The sequence below is a fragment of the Protopterus annectens genome, chromosome 1.part1 (genome assembly GCF_019279795.1).
Source record: "Protopterus annectens isolate FY-2018-M chromosome 1.part1, PAN1.0, whole genome shotgun sequence".
NCBI classification, from domain to species: domain Eukaryota; kingdom Metazoa; phylum Chordata; order Ceratodontiformes; family Protopteridae; genus Protopterus; species Protopterus annectens.
Window position 1 is genome coordinate 1,554,303,753 of NC_056726.1, and position 13,731 is coordinate 1,554,317,483.

Below are 13,731 nucleotides of genomic sequence, written 5' to 3' on the forward strand. Positions count from 1 at the left end.
TTTTCTTACATTCTGCTTCCTTCTGGATCATCCATCTTCTGTTAACATTGTCAAATGTTTGCCTCCCCTCCACAAAACCACACTGATTCAAATCTATCAGTTTTGGCAAAACTTTTGCCATTCTTTTAACCATTATAGACATGAACATTTTATAACCATGGTTTAGTATTGAAATGGGCCTGTATAAAGCTGGATCTGATGGATTTTTAGTTGGTCTGTGAACTTGACCTGAACATCATAACACTGAGTGCTCACACTATGCCCCTTTGCTTACATGACAGTTTCTTTTTGCCCCTGATTACTGTCCCTGTGTATTGTGTTATTAAATTCCCTGACCTGCTGTAACAAATCACTGTCCTACTTTTAAGTCTTCAACTATTTATATTAATACTGATGCCTTTCATAGGTTCATAGGTTGGTACTAGGCTTTTGGCCCTGGAGCCTATACAAGCCTAGCCATAACAATTCGCTGGCTTTTTCTTCACACAATATTTACTTCCCTGGACCCCTGTTTAGCAGGGTGACTGATGTGATCCCCAGGGTGAATTTCGTATTTCCCATCCAATTGTCAAGATTCCTTTTGAAGAGGGCCAAAGAGGCACACTGCTTGACATGTACGAGCAGTCTATTCCAGAGTCTATGGAGTCTCTGGGTCAGGAATCTATCCCTCCAGCATGTTTTGTTCATTGTTATGACAAGGTTTAGATCCCTGGAGCATGTGGCCCTGAGGGATTGGGATTTCTTTATAGGTTCATAGGTTCATAGGTAGGTACTAGCCTATCTGCCCGAGGGCATTTATAAGCCTAGCCAGAGTGTGTCGGCTTTCGCCGCCCCATTGATTAATTAACTGATCCTCTGTCAAGCAGACCCAATGAAGTGATCCCAGGGGTGTATTTTCTGTTACCCATCCACTCATCAAGATTTCTCTTGAAGAGTGTTAGTGAGGGGCTCTGCCTGATGTAATTTGGAATTTTGTTCCAAAGCATGGGGAGTCTCCGTGACAGGAATCTATCCCTATCCCTTCAGCATATTCTATTTATTGTTGTGGCGAGGTTTAGCTCACTAGAGCATGTGGCTCACAGTAACTTGGATTTCTTTAGGTGGAGCATGTCCATCAATTCTGAGTTGGACATGGCTTTGTAAGTCAGGCAGAGATCACCTCTGAGTAAGCGATATGCCACTGAGTACAGCTGGAGTTTTTTCAGTCGGGCTGCATGGGACATATGTTTGAGACCAGTAATCCTCTTGGTGAGGTACTTTTGTGGTCTTTCCAGCTGTTGGAAGTGTCTTGTGAGGTACATCCCAAATGGGGCATTGTACTCTGGGTCTAATGAGTGACAAGTAGAGGAGCACTATAACCTCTATTTCTAGATGAGAACCCATTAGTAATTAGATGGGCCACATAGAAGGATTTCCTAACTACTTTGGCAATATGATTGTCAAAGGAGAGATTACTATCTACCTGGGTCCCCAGATCTCTTATTACCTCTTCTGTATTAAGGGGGTTGCCACCTATGTGGTAATTTGTGGGTGTTTTGTTTTTCCTAAATGGGATGACTATGCATTTTTTGGCATTTAGCTTAAGGCCATGACTTTGACACCAGGTGTCCGTCTCAGTAAGGCCCTTTTGGAGGATGTCCGTGTCAGCCAGAGAGTTAGTTATGGCTCCCAGTTTGCAGTCATCAGCGAACTTGGTTAGCCATAGTCCTCCTGTGTTTGCCTGTACTTCTGAGAAGTATATGCCGAACAGTAGGGGTCCCAGGACCGAGCCTTGTGGGACACCACTCGTGACTGGTTTAGAGTCGGACCTGGAGCCCACTATTCTTACCATGTGAGTTCTGTCTGTAAGCCAGTTGGCAACCCATCTCATGACATAGGGGTTTATGTTCATGCTGGTGAGTTTTTCTGTAATACCCGAGTGGGGAATGGTGTTGAAAGCCTTGGCGAGGTCAAGGTAGGCTGTGTGAACTACCTTTCCCTTGTCAATGGCCTTGCTGACTGTCTCTAAGAAGTCAACCAGGTTTAGCAGGCATGATCTGCCCTTAACAAAGCCGAACTGGGTCAGGTCAAGTGTTTGGAGGTTCCCAATGTCTTTGTTAATAAGTTCCATGATGATGCACTCCATAGTCTTGCAGACTAGGCTAGTCAGGCTTATGGGGTGATAGTTACCAGGGTCATTTATGGCCCCTCCTTTGTGTAGAGGAATAACCATTGCTGTGCACCATTCTATGGGCATGTAGCCTGTGGAGAGGCTGAGGTTGAACAGCGTGTTTAGGTGGGGGGTTAGTTCGTTCTGTAGTTCGTGCAAGACGCAACCTGGGGCACCATCTGGTTCCATTGACACTGTGTTTTTGGCTTTTGAAAGGGCTGTTTTCACCTGTGCGTCTGTGATTTTTGGGACACTACACTTTTCCGGTATTGTTATGGCCCTTTTGGAAGTGAGAGGGGGGGTGAAGTTTGCACTGAATCAATCTGCCAGGATGTTGGCAATATCAGTAGGTTCAGTATATTTTGTGCTATTTTGCACTAGTTCAATGCATTTCTGCGAGTTGCCACTTAAATTCTTAACATAGCTAAAGAAGGCTTTGTGGTTATCTTTTGAATCCTTGGCTATTTTTCTTTCAAAGTTAGCCTTGGATGATTTCATGAGGGACCTCAGTTTCTTACTGATACTGATCAGGGATGTCTTTCCTTTTTGGGATTTGCTTTTTTCTGACCTAGTTTCCTCCTTCTATTATATAGCCTGTTTATTGCAGGGGTCCACCAAACTGGTTTCCTTCTCTTAGAGGAGTGAGTCTTCGTTTTGCTAGGGATGTCATGAATCATGCATCCTTGTAGTTGCTCATAGAGTGCATCTGTAAAGGTTTCTGCATCTTGGGCAGCATTATCCTTTAGCGTAGGGGCTATGAAACTTACCACCTCTGTCTTAAGTTCATAATAACCAAATGCTACCAAATCAATCCATTCTGACATTACCCTAATCTACAATGCCCTCCAAACTCCATTTCTACTACACCCTCATTGAAACAACTCTATATACGTCACTACCTATAAACTCTAACTCAGTTCTACTAATATCCAATTTCAATCTCAGAAGCCACATTAATAAAATTATTGAATTCCATGAGACCTTGGCCATCTACTCTCCAGACATAGCTGTCATAACAGAAACCTGGTTAAAACCCTACATCAAAGGCTCAGAAATCACGTCAAATGGATGCAATATTATTAGACAAGATAGACTAAACAAATGAGGTGGTAGTGCAGCAATTATGTATAAAGACTCCATCAAAGTGGAAAAAATAAATTGTACTTTCCCAGACATCCCCAGTGTGGAATTTTAATCACACACCTGCAAATTAATCCTCACAAAGCCATTAATATCATAGCCACCTACCTGCCCCCTGGTAACAACCTTCTCAGCATAGAATCTCTCTTGTCTTGGTCTGCTTCCTCTTTCAGCTAAGAAGCTATCATTTTAGGTGACTTTAATCTTGACTGGCTCTCCTGCTCCTTTAACTGCTGTACCAACTTTCTTCTTTTGGCTGCTCCCATTACGGGTTGCCACAACGGATCATCTGTTTCCATTTCTTCCTGTCCTCTGCCTCTTGCTCTGTCATGCCAACCACTTGCACGTCCTCTCTCACCACATCAACAAACCTTACCTTAGGTCTTCCTCTTTTCCTGTTACCTAGCAGCTTTATCCTTAGCATCTTTTTTCCAATATACTCTGCATCCCACCTCAGCACATGTCCAAACCAACGTAATCTTGCCTCTCTGGCTTTGTCTCCAAACCTTCCAACCTAGGCTGACCCTCTAATATACTTATTCTAATCCTGTCCACCCTCTTCACACCCAGTGCAAATCTTAACATCTTTAACTTTGCCATGTCCAGCTCTGAGTCCTGCCTTTTTGTCAATGCCACTGTCTCCAACCCATATAACATATAACTGCTGTACCAACTTTATTAACCTATATAATTTCACCCAAACTATAAGCTATTCCACTTGCACCAATAAACATTCCAAAAAACAGTCATTACTTGACTGGATATTAACCAGCAAGCCAAACATGGGGTACCAAGCTGGCTGCCTACCTGCCACACTAAGTGACCATGCACATATATATCTAGTAAGAAAAAGAATTCAAACCCAAACTTACTTACTCTTCAAATACACCAGTAGCAAGAAAAAACTTCTCCCCTGATATATTTAATTTAGTCCTTGAACAGTATGATTGGCCCCCATTAAAAAACCTACAACTAGACCTTGCAGTGGAATACTTCAACAACAAATTCCTCAACATTTTAAATAATCTTGCCTCACCAGGAAAATACACTTCATATACAAACAATTACCATGTCTATCTAATGACACTAAACTTCTAATTAAACAAAGGGATAGAGCCTGGTCTCTATATCATACCACCAAAGACAAAATGTATCTCACCTTATATCAGCAATTAAGAAACCAAGTTAAGAAAAAAATCAACAATAATAAATAAAAAAACTTACTTTCAAACCTGCCAACAAAAACACCTGCATAACCTATGAAAGTTCTGGCAAAATATTATCTACCTCCTTAACCCCTGAAAAACCTCCACCCCACTCCCTCCACATCTAACTTCTCTGAGTCCTTAACCTCACAGATCAACTCTCAGTTTATCAACTCTATCACCTCCCTCCTTGAGAGTAAACAGTAACTACCTCTCACAGTCCCCTCCCTGACCACTGAGAACACAAACTCTTTCTCCTTTAAACCCATTCAAACTACTTACATAAAAAAACTCCTAAGTAAACTAAAACCCTGCTGCTTTGCTGCTGACCAACTACCCAGCGAATTCCTAAAAGTAGCTCCTCCATCCATCGCCTACCTCATATCCATTCTAATCAATTGCTCTATCGCCAAACAGTATGTGCCTCACCTCTTGAAAATTTCTCACATCATTCCCCTTCACAAGGGTGATCCCTCTAGAGATATCTCAAACTACTGACCCATTGCCATTCTCTCTTCCATATCCAAAATCCTAGAAAAATGTATACACCTACAACTCCTGAATCATCTCACCATAACAACCTACTATCCAGCTCTCAGCATGGCTTCAGACCTAAATATAGAACAAACACAACACTAATAACGTTTACTGATATTATTTGTCACCTCAAAAATGAAGGACAACTAGTCAGCAATTTTCCTGGATATGTCAAAAACCTTTGACACCATATCCCACCAACTTCTATTCAATAGACTTGTGACATACAACCTCAATTCATCTTCCCTAACATGGATTCACAGCTATCTGTCAAATCGTAAACAGTCTACAAAATGGGAGAACAAACTCTCACCACTACTACCAGTATCTACTGGTGTACCCCAAGAATCCATACTTGGTCTCCTCCTCTTTGTCATATTTACCAACAACCTAAACTCTGCCACCCAACTTGCCACTATCATCCAATATGCAGACAATTCCTCTCTTATCTGCTCAGCCTTTTCCCCACAAGAACTTCAACACAAAATGCAAAAATCTTTCCAGGACATTGAAAATTACCTCAGCAATGATCAACTCATCCCTAACCCAAACAAGACAAAGTTAATGATCCTCAGCTCATGGCCTCTCTCTAGTCACTCCTCTAATGGAACAAAAATTGAACCTACAACTCAGACCAAGCTCCTAGAAGTTAAAATAGATGACAGATTAAAATTTGATAAACCTATCTCCCTAACAATAAAAAAAGTCCATACCAAACTTGGCACTCTCTATAGGGCCAAACCTTACCTTAAACACCAGGCCAGACTAGCCACAGCTAGATCTCATTTACTATCTTCCTTTACTGCAAACATATTTTCACCAACCTACGTGAGGCTGACCTTAATAACCTAGAGTACTGCTATCACAAAATAGCTAGGTTTGCCACCAATCATCCCCATAAAACTCATCACTGCTCCATTCTTCAGCAACTCAACTGGCTGGAACTTCCCAATCTGTTAACACTAAACAAACGTATCTTTGCCCATAAAGTCATACACAGGGTCTATATTATATGTTCGAAGTTTTATAACTTCGAACATCATAAAATCGAATTTAAATGTTCGAAGTTATAAAATGTCAAACATATGTACTAAAAAAGAAACCCAAAGCCAAAACAAACACCCCCCTACACCCCCCACTCTTTAAATATACCAACTCTGAGACTGCACTACAGTGCAGTAAAGGGAAATCTTCCCTTTACCACATTATAGTGTGGTCTCGGAGTTGGTATATTTAAAGAGCGGGGGGGTGTGGGGGGTACAGGGGGGCTTGCCCTCCTGCTTACTACAGTCAGGTAAGTTCCCTTTCTTTTTTTTTTCATATGTTTGATATTTGAAACTTCAAATATTTAATTTTGATAAATTAACGTTTGAAGTTTTCAAACTTTGAACATATGATATAGACCCCATAACGCAACCCCAGTAACTGCCCTGCACTTTCATGTCTGGTCCAACCTAACTTTAACAGCAGGTCTCTTAGGTCTTCCAGCAGACTAATGCTACAAGTTACCCAGTCTCACAACTAGCATGGTGACTCCCTCTATTCCAATAAAATAGCTAAGGCCTGGAATGCTCTTCCTCAGCACATCCAAAACAATCCCAATATTTCTTCATTTAAAAAAAGCCTAAACGTATATCTCAATGCCAACTCTCTCTTCCCCTGTATTTTTCCTGGCTAATCTCTTTCTCCTATTACTTCACAGCTCTCTTCTCACGTACCTCTCTTCAGCACCTTTAAGCAGCTAGTGCTTATATCCGATGTCCTTTTTCCCTGTTAGATTTTGATTATTCCAGTTATCAATATCTCTGTATTATGTTATACTATTTGTTTCTTAAGTAATTTGTTGATCACATTTTTTCTTCATATTTGTGTTCATAACTACATGCTTTCTAACTAATTGTTACTGTACTGGACCTTTTTTCCCCGGGTCTCCACTGAAAACAGGCAACTTGCCCAGTCGAACACTATTCGGTTAACAAATGTAAATAAATAATAAATAAATACATTTTGGTTCTTGCAAAGCATGGTGACCTTTTCCTAAATATAAAAACAATTTTAAAAATCTTTCCTTCCTCTGGTGCCCTGACGTATGCGTCCTTTCCTTAGTAAACCACTATTCAGAATGTTAATCACTTAAACTTGCTCCTATTCTGTGTGATTGTTAAATGTCACTTTTATGCCAACGTGTGGAAGGCACCTCTCTCTTGCAAACCACTACTTTATATCTACAAATGCAATTCTCAGATGTGCTTTATGGGTATCACTTTGCCCTACTAGGACCAGAGAAGGTACTTTTTTCTCTTTGATTTTTTTCTCATTTGCTTAACATGAAACTGAGGCCACAGTGGTGCAGCGGTTAGCATCGTTGCCTCACAGCAAGAGGTTCTTTGGTTCGATTCTTGGCTGGCGTTCCTTCTGTGCTGAGTCTGCATGTCCTCCCTACAGCCGTGTGAGCTTTAAAGACATGCAGGTAGGTGCATGGGTGTGCCTTTCGTGAAGGTTGGGCTGGCAACTCAGCACCGTAAGAATTCCCTGCCAATCAATCTGCGGACCGGTGATCCACTGTGGCAACTCCTAACTGGGAAAAGCTGAAAGACATTGCTTACTTAGCATGAAACTGTTGGGTTGCAAAGCTGGACTAGACATTGGACACCAGTTTTTCCAACCTGCATACTGTGTGATGTTTAGTAAGTTACTTGCCTTCCTTAAGCTGTCTAGTCAACCTTCACAGGTAACAGCTGGTTTCACAGGGTCTATCTGGATTGCAAAATTAAAAGTAAAGATCAGTCCGGTTGTCTCTGGTGAGCATTCGTTCTTTTCACATTATGTATCCTGCTGTAGTTATCAACATCTCCACACAATTTTATAAAAGTGAATAAAAATGAAAAAAATAATTAAGTAATATATATGATGTAAGTGTGGCTAATGCAGGGTTTGCCAGTGTGGCTGATATCGTTTGGTTCCTGGGGTGGGGGGGGAGCTTGGGTGACCAAACAAAGTCAGCTATGTGAGCCCAGCATTGTCACACCTACAGATGATATCTTGCTATTATACAGTAACACTATTTAAAAAAAGTATGTCATTGTGTAAAGGCACTCCTTTTCTGATCCATCTGTTTTATCATACGTGGGCTACCTTACTGATTTATTATTAGTGCATCTTGTATGTACACACTCATATTCGTACAATACATGTATTTAAATAGCATTTTTAGGTCTATTTCTCTTTTGGTTTCTTCTTCAGTACAGTTTTGAGACCAGAAACTGCTTTTGTTCCATTTTCTCTAATTGCACCGAAATCTATTAACATTGACGGTCTGTTTACCTTGTTATGAATTGGACCAATTTGAGTTATTTTCTTTTTCTTTTACAGCAGGGCATTTTTTATAGTTAATGTTCAGTTTTCAATGAGCATGCATGAGTGAGTGACCAGTCCTCATTTAGAATATTAATTAGCTTATATTGTATAATTTTATTTTATAATGTATATTATTTATTTATAGCCTTTGTTTCCTATAATGATTGTTAGGGCCGCAGTTGGGATTTTCAGTGTATCCTGTATGTTAATGGTCTGGATAATATATAAAAAATGTGAGTAAAAACTCAACAGACTGGAAAATACAGTAGTGCTTAGAGAACTGTTGGAATATAAACGTTAAGCAGATTAACATATAAGGAAGTGATTGAAATAGAAAGCATAAAAGAAACAAAATAGTATATTGGAGATAAAACTGCACAGCAAAAGATGTGCTGAAGCTTGACTCATGTCTGTAACAGTTAACAAGTAAAGATGTTAAATTGTATGAACAATAGCAGAGGGAAATTTCTTTTAAGTTTAGGAAAGAGGAAACTTACAATTATGAGACTTTAAAGAGCATTAGAGTGGTTCTAAATAGTGATGCATTTACAGAACTAAAATGGTTGTAAACATTTGGGGATCTCCAAAAAGGAAACTGACATCTCACTTCCTACATTACATTGCATGCTATTCAGAAGAATATGATGGTGTTATAAAGAATACTCTCATTCAAACCAGAATTAAAATGACTTAACCTTATCTAACTATGCAATGTGATGCACAGATAAACTCTAAATCTGAAAACGTTTTTCAGATGTAACAAAGCGTAGAAAACCAGTACAGCTAGTAAAAATTTAAACAAGAAAATAAATGGTATAAGTATAGTGCTGTTCACTTATTCTTAGTTTATATAAATGTCACAAAAATCAACTAAACGTAAGCTAAAGTTGGAACCTTTGTTTAGTGTAATAGCATGGATGACTCATTTTTGGAACAAAAATCTGGTGTGATTACCTTTTTGAGTTTGTGTTTATGTGCATGTGTGTGTTTGCTTGCATACGTTTGTAAGTACATATGTGCACACTGGCACAGACAAACACAATTACACACATGTGCTTACACAGGTATTTATGCATATACACACACACACACACACACACACACACACACACACACACACACACACACATGCGTGCACGCATGCACACACATGCACATATGGAGGAAGACCAATCATCCATGTAATTTTCTAATTTACTGCATCATAATAAATACAGAAACATTTCACGTTGCTCAACTTAGCTTCAATTCTAGCTTTAGTAAGCACTCTAAAATTCTGACAGGCCATTAGGGTGCAACACCCCTATCTTTATAAAAATAAATCCTTAAGATTTTCATCTTCTACACACAAGCCACCACAAATGTCCCTCCTTCCTCTGTCCTTTTTTATAAATACAGTCTGATGTGGTGATTCCATGTAATGGATTCTGACTCCCTGATTTATTTCTAAGAGCACAAGGCCCTTGCATTTAGTACTGATTTCCACCCATCCTCTAACTTCTGATCAGGATCTCCAAAGCTAAATGAAGTACAGCAAGATGAGCCTTGTACAGTGATACACATTATACAATATACAGAGCAGCATCCCTTCAGTGATACACCATGTATAATATATGAGCAGCATCCCATCAGTGATACACCATGTATAATATATGAGCAACATCCCATCAGTAATACACAATACATAATATACAGGGCAGCATTCATCAGTGATACACAATATATAATATACAGGGCAGCGTTCCATCAGTAATGCACAATGTATAATATACAGAGCAAAATCCCATCAGTGATACACCATGTATAATATATGAGCAGCATCCCATCAGTAATACACAATATATAATATACAGAGCAACATCCCATAAGTGATACACAATGTATAATATACAGTGCAGCATCCCATCAGTGATGCACAATTTATAACATACAGAGCAACATCCCATCAGTGATGCAAAATGTATAATATACAGGGCAGCATCCCATCAGTGATGCACAATGTATAACATACAGAGCAACATCCCATCAGTGATACACAATATATAATATACAGAGCAGCATCCCATCAGTGATACACAATGTATAATGTCAGAGCAGTATCCCATCAGTGAAGTACACTGTATAATATACAGAGCAGTATCCCGTCAGTGATACACAATGTATGATATAGAGGGCAGCATCCCACCAGTGATACACAATGTATAATATACAGAGCAGCATACCATCAGTAATGCACAATGTATAATATACAGAGTGGCATCCCATCAGTGATACACAATGTATAATATACAGAGCAGCATCCCATCAGTGATACACAATGTATAATGTACAGAGCAGTATCCCATCAGTGATACACAATGTATAATATACAGAGCAGCATCCCATCAGTGATACACAATGTATAATGTACAGAGCAGTATCCCATCAGTGATACACAATGTATAATATACAGAGCAGCATCCCATCAGTAATGCACAATGTATAATATACAGAGTGGCATCCCATCAGTGATACACAATGTATAATATACAGAGCAGCATCCCATCAGTGATACACAATGTATAATGTACAGAGCAGTATCCCATCAGTGATACACAATGTATAATATACAGAGCAGCATCCCATCAGTGATACACAATGTATAATATACAGAGAAGTATCCCATCAGTGATACACAATGTGTAATATACAGAGCAGCATCCCTTCAATGATATGCAATGTATAATATACAGAGCAGTAGCCCATCAGTGATGCACAATGTATAATATACAGAGTGGCATCCCATCAGTGATACACAATGTATAATATACAGAGCAGCATCCCATCAGTGATACACAATGTATAATGTACAGAGCAGTATCCCATCAGTGATACACAATGTATAATATACAGAGCAGCATCCCATCAGTGATACACAATGTATAATATACAGAGAAGTATCCCATCAGTGATACACAATGTGTAATATACAGAGCAGCATCCCTTCAATGATATGCAATGTATAATATACAGAGCAGTAGCCCATCAGTGATGCACAATGTATAATATGCACAGCAGCAGCATCCTATCAGTAATACACAATGTATAATATAAAGAGCAGCATCCCATCAAGTGACACACAATGTATAATATACAGAGTAGCATCCCATCAGTGGTACACAATATATAATACACAGAGCAGCATCCCTTCAGTGATGCACAATGTATAACATACAATACAGCATCTCATCATTGATACACAATGTATAATATACAGAGGAGCATCCCAAAAGTGACACACAATAAAGAATATACAGAGCAGCATCCCATCAGTGATACACAATGTAAAATATACCGAACATCATCCCATCAGATGTACACAATGTATAATATACAGAGCAACATCCCTATCAGAGATAAAGAATGTATAATACACAGGGCAGCATCCCATCAGTGATACACAATATATTATTTACAGAGCAGCATCACATCAGTGATGCAGAATGTACAATATAAAGAGAAGCATCCCATCAGTGATGCACAATGTATAATATACAGAGGAGCATCCCATCAGTGATACACAACGTATAATATGCAGGGCAGCATCCCATCAGTGATGCACAATGTATAATATACAGAACAGCATCCCATTAGTGATGCACAATATATAATATAGAAAGCAGCATTCCATCAGTGATGCACAATGTATAATATACAAAGAAGCATCCCATCAGTGATACACAATGTGTAATATACAGAGCGGCATCCCATCAGTGATGCACAATGTATAATATACAGAGCAGCATCCTATCAGTGATAGACAATGTAGAATATACAGAGCAGCATCCCATCAGTGACATACAAAGTATAATATATGGACCAGCATCCCATCAGTGACACACAATGTATAATTTACAGAGCCATTTCCCATCAGTGATATACAATGAATAATAAACAGGGCAGCATCCCATCAGTGATACATGATATATAATATATAGAGCAGCATCCTATCAGTGATACACAGTGTATAATATACAGAGAAGCATCCCGTCATTGACATACAATGTATAATATACAGAACAGCATCCCATTGGTGACACACAATGTATAATTTATGGAGCAGCATCCTGTCAGTGATACACAATGTATAATGTACAGATTAGCATCTCATCAGTGATACACAATGTATAATATACAGGTAGCATCCCATCAGTCATACACAATGTATAACATACAGAGCAGTATCCCATCTGTGATGCACAATGTGTAATATACAGAGCAGCATCCCATGCGTAATGCACAATGTATAATATACACAGCACCGACCCATCAGTGATATACAATGTATAATATGCAGAGCAGCATCCCATCAGTGATACACAATGTATAATATATGTGCAGTATCCCTTCAGTGATGTACAATGTATAATATACACAGCAGCATCCCGTCAGTGATACACGGTGTGATATAGAGGGCAGCATTCCATCAGTGATACACAATGTATAATATACAGAGCAGCATCCCATCAGTAATGTCAATGTATAATGTACAGAGTGGCATCCCATCAGTGATAAACAATGTATAATTTACAGAGCAGCATCCCATCAGTAATGCACAATTTATAATGTACACGGCAGCATCCCATCAGTGATACACAATATATATAATATACATTGCATCATCCCATCAGTGATATACAATGTATAATATGCAGAGCCGCATCTCATTAGTGATAAACAATGTATAATATACAGAGCAGCATCCCATCAGTGATACACAATGTATAATATACAGAGGAACATCCAGAAGTGTTACACATTACAGAATGTACAGAACAGCAACCCATAAGTAATACACACCGTATAATATACACAGTAGCATCCCGTCAGTGACACACAATGTATAATATACCGAACAACATCCCATCAGATATGCACAATGTGTAATATACAGACCAGCATCCCCATCAGTGATATACAATGTATAATACACAGGGCCGCATCCCATCAGTGATACACAATATATTATATACACAGCAGCATTACATCAGTGCTACAGAATGTATAATAAAAAGGGAGAATCCCATCAGTGATACACAACTTATAATATACAGAGCAGACGCCCATCAGTGATGCACAATACATAATGCAGAAACCAGCATCCCATTAGTGATGCACAATGTATAATATACAGGACAGCATCCTCTTGAGATGCACAATGCACAATATATAAAGCAGCATCCCATCAGTAATACATAATGTATATTATACAGGGCAGCATCCTATTAGTGATACACAATGTAGAATATACACAGCAGCATCCCAACAGTGATATACAATGTATAATATACAGGGCAGCATCCC